At 42.9% G+C, this 16944-nt stretch overlaps 1 protein-coding gene across 12 annotated transcripts in view; it reads left to right on the forward strand.

The window, feature by feature from the left end:
- The window catches only part of HMBOX1 (homeobox containing 1), a 169837-nt gene that overhangs the window by 358 nt on the left and 152535 nt on the right, over nt 1-16944 (forward strand). The gene's annotated exons all lie outside the window — the stretch shown is intronic.

Genomic DNA, 16944 nt, shown 5'->3' on the forward strand with positions numbered 1-16944 from the left:
GTCCCCGGAGCTTCTGCTGGGTCTGGCTGGGGGAGTTTAACCCTGGGGTCCGGGGAGCTTCCATGAGCCCCTGGAGCACAGGCTGTGTGAGGTGGATTTGGGGGCGGGGGAGTCCCCTTGCCCAGGGCTGGGTTTGGGGGCAGTGGAGGGAGAGGTCCCGTTAGCCTGTGCTGGATTTTGCTTTGGAGAGTTTAATACAAGGGATCTGGGTGGCTCCTTGTATCCTTGAAGTGGGGGCAGGGAAGTGTCCCCTAGACAGGGTTATTTTTTGCTGGGGGGAGTTTAACACTGTGGTTTTGTTAAGGGCAGGGGTGGGCTCCTTGCTTTCCTTGAAATACAAGCTGAGAGTGACATTCAATTTGTTTGTTTGTTTTTTGGGCGGGGGAGAGTAGATGGGTGGTGAGGGGAAGGAATCCCCTTAGCCTGGGTTGGGTTTTGCTAAGGAGTTTGACGCTGGGATGGGGAGGGATGGTGGCTCCTTGTATGCTTGAAGCACAAAACTGTATGAGAGCAATGGTGTGTCTAAGGAGGGGGCTTGCACCAGGTTAGACTCTGTTCTGGTGGGTTTGGGGTGTCTGAGGTTTGTGTGGCCACTTGCACTGCCTGAAATAGGGGATGGGTCAAGAGGAGGAGAACGGGGACAGCTTCTGCTGCCAGTGGGCTGGGGTGTGTTGGGGTATTCTGCAGGCTGTGGTAGTTTTGCAAGGGAGTTGAACATAGGGCTGAGTAGCGGGGGATTAGAGAAGAAGGGAGGTGCCTTGTCCAGTGTTGGGATACTATGGTGATGGGCGCATTAGTAAAACCTAGTTTATGTTCTTGAGACACAGAATGTGTGTGGTATGAATTATGGTGAAAGAAGAGGAGGTTGTTGTTTCTCACCAGGGAATTTTATACTGACCTATGGTGAGGAGGATAGGGAAGATACCTTTGAAGCAAATAAAGTGCCTGTGAAATCACTTGGGAGAGGGAGGGTCCTTGTTAAGAGGAGAGATTCTGTGTTGGTAGGTTGATTGGGTGGGTGTAGGGGGGATGGTACAGTGCTTTTATGATTGTATGTCCAAGACACTAGTGAGAGCTTGCTACCAAAACAAATCAGCTTGATAGAGAGGAGAGAGCATGCATGATGAGGAAGAGACAGGTGAGAACCCTAAGGGGATGTTGTAGCTGCTGTGTTTAACCTGGAGGGCAGGGGGTAAACATAGGAACGTGGCTCCTTGAATATATGGGAGAAGAGCATGAATTCAGTGTTTATTTTGTTTTTACTTTTAAGAAGAGGCTCAGGTTTTGAAGTGGAGGGAGGGTGTTAAAATTGCTTTTATATTTGTACCCGGAACATTCCTTTGAATGCCAGTGTGTGGCCCCAAAACTGCCTAAAAAAGAATGAGGCTGGAGAAGGCGGCCGGGAATTCTGCTAGGTGTGTACATTCTGTGTTTAGTTTTTGCTTGCTGTGGAGTTGACAAAAATGGGCAGGATGGTTTTCTTGGAGGTGTAAATATACATATAGCAAGATGGACTGAGCTGGGCTCTTGCTCCTCAGTTTTGGGTGGTGGGTTTTGGTGTATGGGAAGGTGTGGTTAAAGTGCCTCTAAATGTGTCTGCAGGGTGCTCTCTTTGGAAACAATTTTTGCATTAGCTTTGAAAAATCTTTTAATCATATGGCTTATTTCCTCCACCCCTTTCAAATAGAGAAAGGAGAGGATGCCTTTTGGGGTGGGAGGGAAAGAGGAAGTATGATGAGCGTTGCCACTTCCCTGTCTGTGAAGTCCTATGTACTCGGTTTATTCTGGAGTTCAAGTGACACTGGCAGCAGGGAGGCAGTGGCTTCAAGTGCTAAATGCATATAGACTGAAAATGGTGGGTTTTAAATTTAAAGGCTAGGACACTGATTTGGGAACAGCAAGTCTGCTAGGTACTGGCTGTGTGCCCCGACTCAGAAATCAGAGGGGGTACACTGATGAAGGGGATACAATTTGCATGAATGATGCTACACAAAAAGTTGTATTGTATAAATGGCTTGTGCTAGGCAATCAACTCAGCTTGCAAAACCCTGGAGTGTCTGTCTGGATACCATGATATCACTAGCTCGTTTCTGCAGGGCTCATCAGGTGCAGGAGCCTCTCTCTGCATCCTTCCTGGGATGGTGCAGCTGGCATCTGATTTCCTCCATAGATGAGATAGGAGGAGTCCTGTGCAGTTTTTTCCCTTCTGAGATGATTGCATTTTCTTTGGCCTTGCTGTTCCCTGCCTCATTAATAGGAACTGCATCTATATTTGTTTACCACTATGCCATGCCAATAGGAATGTCTGGAGTAGTGGGGAGTGGGTGTATGTGAATTCATCTCACTAACATGTTTTTTTCCCCCTTCCATTGTTTTAAGATGATGCTAGGACACAATTCTGCAACAGCAGTCAGTAAACTTCATTTCTTTGTGCATTTTGACACTCCCTCTTTGCTGGGTTGTCTGTTTCTGAGCCAAATCCCTAAGGAAAGGGTTGGGGGACAGGCAGCACATTACATACACATGGCTGGAGCTTCTTTAGGTTCAGACAGACTTTGTCTCTTTGGTTGTGAAAATTATTTACCATCTCTCTATGTTCTAGGCGTGCTGGAATTTCTGAGGTGGCAGGATTATACTTGATCTATCTGTAAATTGATGGGCTTGCATGTGAGAACACTGTCCATTTTCTCTTATGTAAAGATTCTTCATATTTAACTGTGTGACAGGCACAGCCTTTTTGTAGAGTTGACAGAATTTATTAGTGGGCTGAGCATGGGACTAGGAACAAGGAATTTATGTTTTACGCTGCTGTGTCTATTCGTAGTATTCCTGTGGCACAGAACAGGCGTCAGCATTTTTACCACTGTGTCATCTAACTGTTCAGAGCAGGTCGCCACAATTGTGGAGTGCAGGCCACCAGCCGTTTTATAGTAGTGCTAGAAACTGCACAGTTCCTGGAAGAACAGTGGGAGGATTTCAGAAAAATCTTGTCTGGATCAGGCCTTCTTGTCTCTGCCATTTACTTCTTGTGCAGTTATGGGCAAGTCATTTTCATGTGTTGGGCCTTTCTAAAACATCTATCGCTGTGCTATCTATTATTATAATTTGGGGCTAGAGGCCAACCAAGAATGAGATCTCATTGAACTCCGCACTGTACAGAGTGTTGAGTAGCCAGTGCCTGCCCCAGCTAGCTTATCTCTGTCTCAGTTTCCCTATCTATAAAATAGGAATGCTTACTAGTCTCCTTCAGAGGGCTGTTGTGAATAAATGTCTGGCCAGTGTTTTGAAAGTGTCGTTAGTGTTTTATGAAGTATTATTTTGTAGTAATAAGAAGTAGCACATTCATAAATTTATGGGGGAACTTGGAGATTCTCTGCCTTCAGATCAGGGACTAGGGAAATATTGTGGCTTTGTGTTTCTTTACATTGAATGAATGCAAAGGTCTGTAGTAAAATGTACTTGTTCCATTCTGAACTGTTGAGGCCGGTCTGCTTCCATTGAAGTCCATGGGAGTTTTTTGTAATTTGGGCCTTCAGTGCGCAATTCTAGGGTAGAGGGGAGGACTCCAGATGGACAAAAATGAATGAAATTTTAAAAGATATGAGAATCAGTTTAACTTATAACATTACCTCTCTTTCATAAACCGGTATTTCTGATGACACCTGCAGCAACAAACAGGCAGATAATAGTAGCTTGTGTGGGATGGCAGTGGGTTTGGATTTAAACCAAGCAACCTGTCATGCCTGCAATGGTATTGATGCACACAGGCTCCTGTGCCTGTGTTGAACCCAGAGGGGTTCTGATTACAGGGTCAGGACCTATTATGAGCATATTCTTCACCTTCTGTGAAGTTTAGGTTTTGAGGTCAACCATTTTAGAGGATGCTGTTAACTTAAAAACCCTATTACAAAGGAACATATGCCTTTACCATTATTATCAATAACTTTATAACGTTTGTTTATTCTACATCTTTGGATGCTTTAAAATCAATGAAGTCAGTTTCACTTTACATTGATTTATTGGGACATCAGCCATGCACAGGAGTCCACTTTGCAGCTTTTCAAAACTGGGCCCTTACTTAGGCCTGTGCTGAGAATATTATCTTTTGCTTTAATCTTCTATGTTACCAATAATGTTAAATATATTAGGGATTTATTAACACTTAAAATATAGTAGATCGCTTGGATCTGATTTTTTTTTTAAACGAGACACTTATGATTTTGGATGGAGTTTTACAAGGTGACGAGGAGGGGTTATTTTAAAATTCTTTATTTTTTAAATCTCTTCTCTAAAGTTGTTTGGTAATCCGTTACATTCTCAAGCTCTCTATTATATATAATTTATTATTCTTAGTATTTTAGTCCAGTAGCACATAGATATCCCAGCTGAGATCAGGTCCTGTATTGCTAGGTGCTGCATATGCACATATTATGAGATAATCTCTGCTCCTAAGAGCTTAGAAGGCCCAGATTCTGCATACATGTTTAACTTTATGAATCCAGGTAGCCTAGTCATGTGCTTAAAGTTAAGTGCGTGTATAAATGCTTGCAGGTTTTGGATCCAAGCAGACAAGATAGATGGGGTGTAAAAAAGGAAATGTTGTTGTTCCTATTTCACAGACAGTGAACTGTGAGGCCAAAAGAGAGTGACTGCCCCAAGATCGGACATGGAGTCAGTGACAAAACTGGGAAATGAACTGTGATCTCCAGAGTCTCACTCCAGTGCTTTAATCACCAGACGGTTTCTTGGTCTCTGAGTTACTTGGCTAGCTACCAAATTTTAAAATACTGCCTACAGATTCTTTTCTTTCTTTCAAACTTTTTAACCCGAAGATGGCAGTTACTTTTGTTTTTCAGTTGAATCTTGAAAATAGTAGGTTGGAAAGCTTCATCCAAACAGAACTTCCCTGACCGGTTACTAACCGGAAACAGACTCTAGCAAGCGAAGCTTTAATTTAAATTAAACATAGTGAGACTCTTTTTGAGGAAAGTTGCAAACTGGTCTTTGCAGGTTAGCACATAAAATGTTTTCGGATTGAGGCAGTCATATCATCTACGACAACAACAACAAAAAGTGGAAAATTAGTTCCCTAGTATCTGGCCAACTGAAAATTTCATCTTGTAACTGTGAAAGACACATTTATTTTTATGTTGTGCCTGCTAAAAAAAAAAAGTTGCTAAGGAGATATACTGGGTTGAAAATCTGCTCTCTCTTGAATCTAGCCTTGTTTGGTTTTTCAGTAAGGGAATTTACACAGGGTTAGTTTGTGGCCAGAAATGATTATTGAGAAGCCTTTAACATACTTAGCCTTAAAATGAGGATGTGCTGATATACTTTTTGTTTATTGTGTCATTTGAAACACAAATTTCAATCACAAATTGACCAAAATCCCATAGTTAATGCAGACATACTTCATAATATGCTGCTGAGCAAAGTGCTCATTTCACAGTTGTGAAACTGCTTCTTATAGGTATTATTGCATCATAAAGCCTAACCTAATCAGAATGATTGATTGATTTATGGCGATAGCTTGTAGGCAGCATTGGTACTGTATGGCTCTTACTTTTCATATTTGATTCATTACTGCTGAGACACTGTCCTTATTATTATCCACTCCATGATAAAGTAATTCTTTGCACTTTTATCTGTAGATCTTAGAATATTAGGGGTGGATGGGACCTCAGGAGGTCATCTAGTCCAACCCCCTGCTCAAAGCAAGACCATCCCCAGAGAGATTTTTACCCCAGTTCCCTAAATGGCCCCCTAAAGGATTGAACTCATAATCCAGGGTTTAGCAGGCCAATGCTCAAAACACTGAGCTATCCTTCCCCCCCCCCCCCCGAGATGCACTTTGTAGATAGCCTCTGAGACTCAGTTTCTCTAAGGGACTTGCCCAAGTTTACGCACTGTCACTGGCAATTGGAAATATGAGTCCCCTTAGACCTGTCCCATGCTTAATTTGCATCTGTGGTCTGTCAATGTTTTTTTTTTATTTTTTAATCTGTAAGGAGTTTACGGTCTGATCCTTTATGATGCTGAGCACCTACTGCTTCTGTTGACTTCAATATCTTGACATTTCTCAACCTCATTAATCCTCTTTAATTCATTCTTTTTCAGGTCTGTCAAAATTCTCCTTTTCTTACTATGCCAAAACCACCATACGTGTAACTTCTCAGATGACCACTTAAGGCCCAGTTCCCTCTTCCTGTATCATCCTCTTCCTACTGATTTCAGTAGGAGTTTTTACCTGTGCTAGGTTCTAAATCTACTCCAAGAGTGTGCTTGTTAGTCTGTAGGGTGCCACAAGTACTCCTGTTCTTGTTTGTGTTGCCATGCATTTTATTTCAGCATCTTGTTCCATTATTTTTGTATAATGCAAATATTCTAAGCTTGAACAATTAGTATTTTTTTCAGAATTACAAGCCAATGATTATTTTGCTCAAATACATTTTCAGGCAGATTTCCCCAACCCCTAGTTTTTAGTCAAGGTTCACAGGTCCTTCAGGGGGGAGGGATAGCTGAGTGGTTTGAGCATTGGCCTGCTAAACCCAGAGTTGTGAGTTCAGTCCTTGAGGGGGCCACTTAGGGATTTGGGGATTGGTTATGCTTTGAGCAGGGGGTTGGACTAGATGATCTCTTGAGGTCCCTTCCAGCCCTAATAATCTATGATTCTATGAAGGTAAATTTAAAGTGGAGAGCCCTTAAAACCCAGAACTGTTGTAGTGCAGTGCTTTTGACTAAGTGTGTTCTGGTTCATCTTTACCATGTCCATGAGTAAAAATGGATGGAAGGTCAGTTACTTAAACATTTCTCTTGCAAGATTCTTGTATGTATGTTTACTTTCTTGATTTATGCTGGGATTGTTACCATTACTAGACAATAACTTATTAATAGGCGTAGCCATTCATCATATGATTTAGATTCATCTCACTCTCACCGAGTTTGTTGTATGGTTGACCACACATCTACCTACGAGCAGGTGTATATGCTATTGGGGAATCCTTCCTCTGAGGTACTGCCCTCTTGTGGATGGAATATTGTTGTCAGACCCAATCAAAAATATCCTAACATGTTGCCCTCTACTGTCTGCAGTCTACAGAGGCTAAGTTTATTTATTTAATATTTCCTCATGCATGGAAGTGGCCAAGAATAACATCCTTCTCCTCTTGTAGCTGAGAAATGAAATGTATATGAAACCTATCCAGTGCTGTTGAGGTGACACTGAAACTGCCAACTGGCTGAAGAAGTGCATGCAGTTAAAACCCAAGTACGCAAGATAAATCCATTATGCTTGGCCATGGCTATGCAGCGGATGAATCTCCCTTTCTCTAAATCCCTTGAGTTGGTTAAAGTTCATTTACTGTTAATTCAGTAGCAAAACTGCCTTGTTTTTTCCTCTTTTAAAAGAAATGCAAGTTATAACTTCAGTGAATTCTTCTTTGTGTCCACAAATAAAACGATTACTTTTGAAACAGAACTGTAAAAGTCCTCTTCTGGGGATTTAAAAATAATCCTGCTGAACAGCTGATTTTGTTGCTTTGAAGAGCCTACATTCTGTAAACTAGGAAGTGTAGCACATGTCCACTTTCTGCATTTTGAGCTGCCCAGTTGTTTTGCTCTCTGAAGCAAGCACTGAGTCTGCTCCTTGCTTTGCCAGTAGTACTGTGATAGTAATCCAAGCAGAAGGCACTTAGCTCATTCTTGAACTGTCTGTGCTGCCCCTGCTATGAATATTTATTCAGCTCTTTACAGGATAGCATGGCTGAGATGTAGCTTCTGTGATCACAGCTTCTACCTTTTGCTAGCAGTCTCTTTCTGGCGATATTGGCAGAGTTTTATAATTGGGGTAGTGGTGTTCACAGCATGCAGTAGCTCTAACATGTAAACAGTAGTCGGATATTGAGGAAGAAAGTTGTACCTAGTGGTAAGGACAGAACTCTAATTCTTGGCTGTGTTAACTTTTTTTTGTGATCTGGGGCAAGTCACTTAACCTCTCTGTGTCAGGGCTTTTGGGAGGCTTTGTGTTTGTAAAGTGCTTTGAGATCCATGGATGAACGGTGTGTTAGAAATGCATGTTAATAGTATGGTTATAAACAAAACTGAAATATCTAGAGGCTGGTGAGATAAATGATAACATAATTTTATTTACATAAGACAAGAACCAGTTACTTAAGCTAATTGATTCTTATGCCACAGGTGAGAAAATCGGAACAAATTTCTCAGTCGATCAGCAGTCTTTAACCCCTGTGCTGCATGGGGCTGTGGTGCCCCCAGACTTTGCAATTAGTAGTAATTCACCATAATCACTGTGTACTTCTAGCATAGTGATTTATTATGCTTATTAGAAAGGCAACGTGTCTAGTGGTCTGAGCACCAGACTGAGACCCGGGAACAACATGAGCTTACTCCCAGCTCTTTAGCATCTTCATCTGTAGAGCTGGGATAAGAGTAGCCATATGAGATCAAACCAATGGCCTGTCTAGTCCAGTGTCCCGTCTCTGACGGTGATCACTACCATATGTTTCAGAGGAAGCTGCAAGAAGCTGCACAGTGGACAACTGTTTAATAACCTGCCCATAAAGGAAGTTTATTCCTGAAGTCAGGCAGTTAATAAGCGACTTCTGCCCTGCATTATGAGGATTGTGCAAGTTGATGTGCCTTGAGGTCCTGCACAAAGATCACTCCTCATCCTCGCCTACTACCACAAAGTACAAGGGTATCTTTAATGACAAGATACCAGAACATTGATCTTTATGTCCTGTCCAACAAATGTCTGCTTCAATAATGCAGTGTTTCCCATTTTTTGGATATAACGGCAACCACCACTTCCTCTTTTGCACTAGAATAAAGATCTTCCTTATGTTAAAAGAATCAACCAGTTCTTCAGGTTTTTTAAGGATCTTATAAAAAAATCCAGCTGAACTTCCTATCAAAATTACAAAGCTAAGATAAAAAATAGATGAAGTTTCTTCATTATGCTTCTGGAGTTCACAGTAGCCCTGGTTCCCTCTGCCAGTAAAAACTCATCTGCATTTATAACTCTTATAGCTGCTCATGCTTTGAGTCATGTATTTCTCTTAGTAAGAGGAATGGCCCAGTCTCCAAGTGTCCAAAAAGCTTTCTGTTTGTTATCTGTCTCCTGCCAGATTGGTCTCCAATTCTGTGGTGTAATGCAGTCTAATCTTTACAAGTAGTTGCTTTTGAGGAGGACCATGAATTATCTTTCTGTTCATTTCATGGATATAATTCTGATAAATGTTGGTGTCACTCCTTGGTCACACTCAAGTAAATTCTTTTTTATTCCTAGTAATACACCTGTTACCACCAGCAAATCTGAGGAGTCAGATTTTGCAATGAAAGTATGTTTGCCATGCATCTTCCCTTTCCCACCCCAAACTAATTATTGGTTCAGAATCCTTCCTGGTCATGGCTGTTACCAGGCAAGTACACCCACATCTCCTTCAGCTAGACCAGGGATCGGCAACCTTTCAGAAGTGGTGTGCCGAGTCTAAATTTATTCACTCTAAGGGCTTGTCTACATCAGAAAGTTGCAGCGCTGGTGAGGGAGTTACAGCGCTGCAACTTTGAAGGTGTACACATCTGCAGGGCACCACCAGCGCTGCAACTCCCTGTTTGCAGCGCTGGCCGTACTCCCGTTTTGTCTCAGGTGTAGAGGATCCAGCGCTGGTGATCCAGCGCTGGTAATCCAATGTAGACAGTTACCAGCGCTTTTCTTGACCTCCGTGGAAGGAGGAAGCCTCTGGTAATCAAGCTGGTTTCCTTTCCCGGTTTGCTCTCTCGGTCCCGGAGCCACCCAGCAAACCGCAGGGAAGGAGACCTGCTTGCTCGGGGTTCCGGGACCGAGAGAGCAAACCGGGAAAGGAGACCAGCTTCGCCGCGGTTTGCTCTCGCGTTCCCGGAGCCACCCAGCAAACCGCAGGGAAGGAGACCTGCTTGCTCGGGGTTCCGGGACCGAGAGAGCAAACCGGGAAAGGAAACCAGCTTCGCCGCGGTTTGCTCTCTCGGTCCCGGAGCCACCCAGCAAACCGCAGGGAAGGAGACCTGCTTGCTCGGGGTTCCGGGACCGAGAGAGCAAACCGGGAACGCCGCGGTTTGCTCTCTCGGTCCCGGAGCCACCCAGCAAACCGCAGGGAAGGAGACCTGCTTGCTCGGGGTTCCGGGACCGAGAGAGCAAACCGGGAACGCCGCGGTTTGCTCTCTCGGTCCCGGAGCCACCCAGCAAACCGCAGGGAAGGAGACCTGCTTGCTCGGGGTTCTGGGACCGAGAGAGCAAACCGGGAACGCCGCGGTTTGCTCTCTCGGTCCCGGAACCCCGAGCAAGCAGGTCTCCTTCCCTGCGGTTTGCTGGGTGGCTCCGGGACCGAGAGAGCAAACCGCGGCGTTCCCGGTTTGCTCTCTCGGTCCCGGAACCCCGAGCAAGCAGGTCTCCTTCCCTGCGGTTTGCTGGGTGGCTCCGGGACCGAGAGAGCAAACCGCGGCGTTCCCGGTTTGCTCTCTCGGTCCCGGAACCCCGAGCAAGCAGGTCTCCTTCCCTGCGGTTTGCTGGGTGGCTCCGGGACCGAGAGAGCAAACCGCGGCGTTCCCGGTTTGCTCTCTCGGTCCCGGAACCCCGAGCAAGCAGGTCTCCTTCCCTGCGGTTTGCTGGGTGGCTCCGGGACCGAGAGAGCAAACCGCGGCGTTCCCGGTTTGCTCTCTCGGTCCCGGAACCCCGAGCAAGCAGGTCTCCTTCCCTGCGGTTTGCTGGGTGGCTCCGGGACCGAGAGAGCAAACCGCGGCGTTCCCGGTTTGCTCTCTCGGTCCCGGAACCCCGAGCAAGCAGGTCTCCTTCCCTGCGGTTTGCTGGGTGGCTCCGGGACCGAGAGAGCAAACCGCGGCGAAGCTGGTTTCCTTTCCCGGTTTGCTCTCTTGTCCCGGAACCCCCCTTGAAGCCGCCCAACAGCGCTGCAGTGTGGCCACATCTAACACCACTTGCAGCGCTGGTTGCTGTAAGTGTGGCCACTCTGCAGCGCTGGCCCTATACAGCTGTACTAATACAGCTGTAACAACCAGCGCTGCAAAATTTTAGATGTAGACATGGCCTAATTTAAGGTTTCGTGTGCCAGTAATACATTTTAATGTTTTTAGAAGGTCTCTTTCTATAAATCTATAATATATAACTAAACTATTGTTATATGTAAAGTAAAAAAGGTTTTTAAAATGTTTAAGAAGCTTCACTTAAAATTAAATTAAAATGCAGAGCCCCCTGGACCGGTGGCCAGGACCGGGCAGTGTGAGCGCCACTGAAAATCAGCTCATGTGCCGCCTTCAGCACGCGTGCCATAGGTTGCCTACCCCTGAGCTAGACCCTAAACCCACTGTAGGAATTGACTTGACTGAAACACTGCAGGAGTGATGGAGCCGGTTATTCGCTGGAGACATTCCACTGGTGCACACTCATGTATGAGAACTGGAATCCAGTCTTGAGCTTGGCTTTGATGCCATTGTTGGAAGGCAGTTTTTCTTTTTCATTAAAACACCAACGGGCAGATGTTTGAAGTGATTTGTCAAATGTGTATAAAACCAATGTCCTTGCTTCAAAGATCTTACAATGTAACTTCAGCAGATACAGTGCATGGGACAGTGGTTCTTCTGCAAGGGGACTAGATGCAGTAATCAAAACAGAAACACTTTGTGGAAGTGGTTTTTGAGGAGAGATTTGAAGGTAATAAAGGGACAGCATTTGATGCACAGAATGTAGGAGGCTGTTCCAAGCATGGGTGAGAATATCATAGAAGAAGGTGCAGAGCTGGGTTCACTGCCACAATTTGGGCTCGCTGAGCTGTGGAAGACTAAAAGAGGCAGTGGAGACTCAAAACTGGGTGCTGCTTCACGGGATGTAAATATGTTTATAACAAAAGCTTCTGAGCTCAGCCAGTGACTCTTCTGTATCCTGGCTAAATTGGTATCTGATTTTTCTGCTGCTCTGCTGTCTTCTTGCGAGGGTTGTTTATTGACTAAAACTGCTTCCATGTGGCTGTAATGTAGAGCTTGATTATATTAAACGTGGCTTTTTCCTGTAGTATTGCCGTGCTAAGGAAAGAGATTCCACCTGCTAAAACAGCTGTTTAGGTAATACATGATGGTTGGGGGTGGGGGAAGTTGTGAAGCAGGATCCAGTCCCTTTTGGGGTTCAGGTATTCGCATGCTCACTCAGTTTATATTTTGATTATAAATTGCAGATGCAATTCCTAATATTTGTTGTTTCTATTCCAGTAATGCCTAGAGGCTCTGACCACGGGCAGGACCCGTTGTGGTAGGTGCTGAACAGAACATAGTAAGAGAGTCCCTGCCCTACAGAGTTTACAATCTAAATAAACAGTCTTTATTAATAATATTTGTCTTTGCAAATGAAGGCTAAGGCCTGGTCTACACCTAAAACTTAGGTTGAACGAGTCATGTCACTCAGTGTGAAAAATCAACACCCAGAGAGACTTGGTTAAGCCCACCTAAGCCCCAGTATAGACACCACTAGGTCCTTGGAACATTTCTTTCTTAGGGTTGCCAATTTTGGTTGGATGTATTTCTGGAGACTGCAGGAAAATCCTGGAGGGTTGACAATTCCATTGATTTAGCTACCACTTCTCAAGGGTGTGGCTTAACTAGAGCAGCGGCGCATCCCCTTCCATCATTGTAGCAAGTGGCTACGCTGCAGTGCTAAAGCATCACAACTTCAGGGCTGTAAGCTATGCCCCTATATTGTATTGTAGACATACCCTTAGTGCTGCTCCAAGAAGGCATTCAGCTCCCTGTACTTGTTCCACTAAGGCTGGAAGCACCCAAGCTCTGCAATACCGAGGGCCACGCTGGCAACTTGCTAGAAGACTCTGGCAATCCAATTTGCTGAAAACGCATATTAAATAGCAAATGAATGCACTTGTATCATCTTTGATAAAGAGATTAAAGATGACCCGTTGGTTGAGCTAGCCAATAAGAAAACCCATAAGGGAACCAACTCCATCCACTCCTTACAGTTACACGGTCTGTTCTTACTGTGGTACATAGAACTCAGGATGAATAAAATCAATGATATAAACCCCCTGCAGATTTTGAAAATTCAAATTAAATAGGCATCTTTTTTAAAAAGAAAAATGTATTTGGAAAGTGACAACCAATGTTAAAGCCTCAATTTACCATAACCTATTTAAAATAATTTAGATAAACATTCGAGCAGTATGTATTTGCTGTTAGTTTTAAGGAAAGTCAAACCACTGAAGTAGTGGAAGTTACTGGCAGCTAAGCAGCTGGAACCAAGTTTGATGAAGTGCTAAACCAACTTTTGACAGTAGTAGCCTCTTCTGCAGGTGCAGAGAGAACGTTTCCTTAATTTGAGTTCATTCAGCTAGCTCAGTTCAATGACTAGTTCATTCAAAATTGAGGAACCCACTGAGAGTTGAAAAAATACAAAAACTTCTTGTTTTTTTTTTCCTTTTCAAATCTATGAATAAAAATTAGGTGTGAGATCTACTAGTTTTAAAACCTTGAATGTTTGTGGTCACCATGTCAATCACTTCAGTTCACTGACTAGAGATAATACTTTCTTTGTTTAATAAATCAATGAATTTTAAATGCAAAAGATATTTTGATAAATCTTTTTTCCTTAGATACCCAGCACATTTAAGGCATATTATTTAACTATTAAAAAGCCATTTTAAAATGCCATTTTTGTTCATTTTTACCTGAATTCCAATTTCCATCTAAATGCAGCTTGACACAAATCATGAAGTAAAAAATTAATTATCCTTTAAAAAATAAATGCATCATTCACTATTTTCTGTGCCTCTCACTCAGCTGATTGCTTTCTAGGTGCTAATCTAGTCCTAAAATGCAAAATAAAATATTTTACCATCTCCAAGCCAAAAAAATAACTTTTCCATGGTTAAAAATGTGCATGTTTCTTTACAAAACTTATCTAGCAGCAGCAAGTACCAATTTATGGTGTTCAGAAGAAATGAAGCATCATGAGATGAAGACTCTTGCATGTTTCAAGTCAGTTTTGGTATTGAAGAGCTTATCCCAAGAAGAGCTCAATACCTGCAACTCCCATTAAAGTTCAAGACCTCTCAGGAGCAAGCCCTTAGAACAAGATATGGCTAATATTAAAGCCAATGCAAGTTCTTTCCATTGTTTTAACAGGAGATGGCCTGGGACCAAAATGAAGAAGGTTATTTATGTATGTATTTATTTATTGTGACCTGTACCTTACAGAGTTCTAGGTCTTTTCATTGAATTTATTTAATTCTTTTTGTATCTGAGTAACTTTTAAAATCCACCTTTCACATGATGCCTTGGCCCTTACTCCAATGATTTGACAAAATAATTTACTACACTTTTTTTTTTTAATGGACTAAAGAGGTTTTGCTTTGTGTCCCCCTTCTTGTGCTGTTACTACCTTTCTAAACAAGAAGTTAGGTATCTTGTGTTCAGCAAATTTGCTCGTTTCAAAGAGGGTGCTGGAAAATTTTCACTCTCCCTACGCCCTCCCCCCCAAAATCCCCAAACCTGGCCTGCTTGTCACCAGCATAGTAAATATTATTCTGTACCTAATTAATAAAGAGCTTGATCCTCCAATCTTTCTTCAGTGAGAGTTGTACCTGAGTAAGGACTGCAGGATCAATGCCTTAGTTTGGTTGTAACTATGATGGCCAGTACCACAGTTTAGCTGCAAATATGATTTTATGTGGAGGGGAGAGGGAAGGGGCTGGAGGTGTCAGTTCTAAACATTGTATTTCCTGCACAAGCCTATGAAACTCTCCTGCAGTGGATTTTAGGTGCCACTATACCTTCTTGGGCACTGTGTAAATAAGTTCTGTTACACGACTAAGATTCCTAGGTACAACTGCAATACAAAGAATAAATAACAACAATAAAATAAAATACTCTACCTGCTTGGTGCAACTCGATGCTCTCTTGGCCCTCTTTTCCAACAAACAACCACACTCCTCCTGTCATGCTAGCCTCAGTGCATGGACTCCAAGCCCAAATCCTGTACACTGCACAACCTTAATTTCCTTTTTTTATAAATCTAACTTAAAACACATTTTTCTGATAATCTAACGCTGACCTCCATTCCATCAATCCTCTCCCATACCTGTGCTCTCGGCAGTGTGTTTAAAAACAAGGCCCACTGTGGACTAATAAAACTAATAAAAGCATTATTTGTGATCTTGTTCACAACTCATAAGGTCTCGTTTGGATGGGAAAGTTTTTTTGAGATACACCAGTGCTGGTGTAACACCCTATACGGACATTATTATTCCGCAGTAAGCATGTCCACATGGGGAAGTGATATCAATGTGACTGTCGGTTTAAATTAACACATTAGCTTATACCAGTGTAGCTGACCTATGTAGACGCAGTGAATGGATTTGCAACAGTAAGAGTTCCTGAACTACAGTGGAGCGATAGATAGCACCCTTATTATGGCACCGGCCCACCTTGCTCCAGAGTATATTGACAGAATGGGCTACTTTTCTATGATTACTACTCATGTGGGAATTCTGTGCCAAAAAAATCTATAATTCTGCTCCAGAAAATGCCAAATTCTGAAAAATTCTGCATATTTTATTTGCCAAAATAATGCAATATAATCGCACCAGTTTCACTTATTTTGGTAATTTATTTAAACTACCATACAGGGGGGAAAGAATTGCAATCGCTGTTTAGCATTTCCTAAACACATGGAAGTTAAGTTACAAATACTTGGTAACCAAGACCCTGCATTCCAGTTATAATCCTGGATTTTCATTTAAATTACATTACTTTTGTTTTGGTGTTTGATGTTCTGTAAAGTAGAATGTCCCTTTAAATTGGTCAGACTTTCACACAAGACAGTCATGCAGTTTGCTAATCATTGTCCTGCATTTTTTTTTTAAATGGGTAAGTAAAATAGATCCTGAGCTGTAATCTAACCCCATTGTGCCGTCCTGGCACAGGAAAAAGAGCGAGAAGACAGAGACCTTCCTAGCTGAAAGAAGAACAGGAGTACTTGTGGCATCTTAGAGACTAACACATTTATTTGAGCATAAGCTTTCATGGGCTACAGCCCCACTTCATCAGGTGCATGTAGTGGAAAATACAGTAGGAAGATATATTTATACACAGAGAACATGAAACAATGGGTGTTACCATACACACTATAAGGAGAGTGATCAGTTAAGGTGAGCTCTTATCAGCAGGAACTGTTTGTAGTGGTAATGAAAATGGCCTGTTTCCAGCAATTGATGAGATGTAAGGAACTATAGGGGGGAAGGAAATAAACATGGGGAAATAGTTTTACTTTGTGTAATGGCCCATCCACTCCCAGTCTTTATTCAAGCCTAGTTTGATGGTGTCCAATTTTCAGATTAATTCCAATTCAGCAGTCTCTCATTGGAGTCTGTTTTTGAAGTTTTTTTTAATTGTAATTTTGTGACTTTTAAGTCTGTAATCGAGTGGTCAGGGAGATTGAAGTGTTCTCCGACTGGTTTTTGAAAGTTATAATTCTTGACGTCTGATTTGTGTCCATTTATTCTTTTACGTGGAGACTGTCCAGTTTGGCCAATGTACATGGCAGAGCGGCATTGCTGGCACATGATGGCATATATCACATTGGTAGATGTGCAGGTGAACGAGCCCTTGATGGTGTGGCTGATGTGATTAGGTCCAATGATGGTATCTCCTGAATAGACAATGTGGACAGTTGGCGATGGGCTTTGTTGCAAGGATAGGTTCCTGGGTTAGTGTTTTTGTTGTGTGGTGTGTAGTTGCTGGTGAGTGTTTGCTTCAGGTTTGGAGGTTGTCTGTAAGCAAGGACTGGCTTGTCTCTCAAGATCTGTGAGAGTGAGGGATTGTCCTTCAGGATAGGTTGTAGATCCTTGAGGATGCGCTGGAGGGGTTTTAGTTGGG

Source organism: Gopherus evgoodei, chromosome 3 (genome assembly GCF_007399415.2).
Source record: "Gopherus evgoodei ecotype Sinaloan lineage chromosome 3, rGopEvg1_v1.p, whole genome shotgun sequence".
NCBI lineage: Eukaryota > Metazoa > Chordata > Testudines > Testudinidae > Gopherus > Gopherus evgoodei.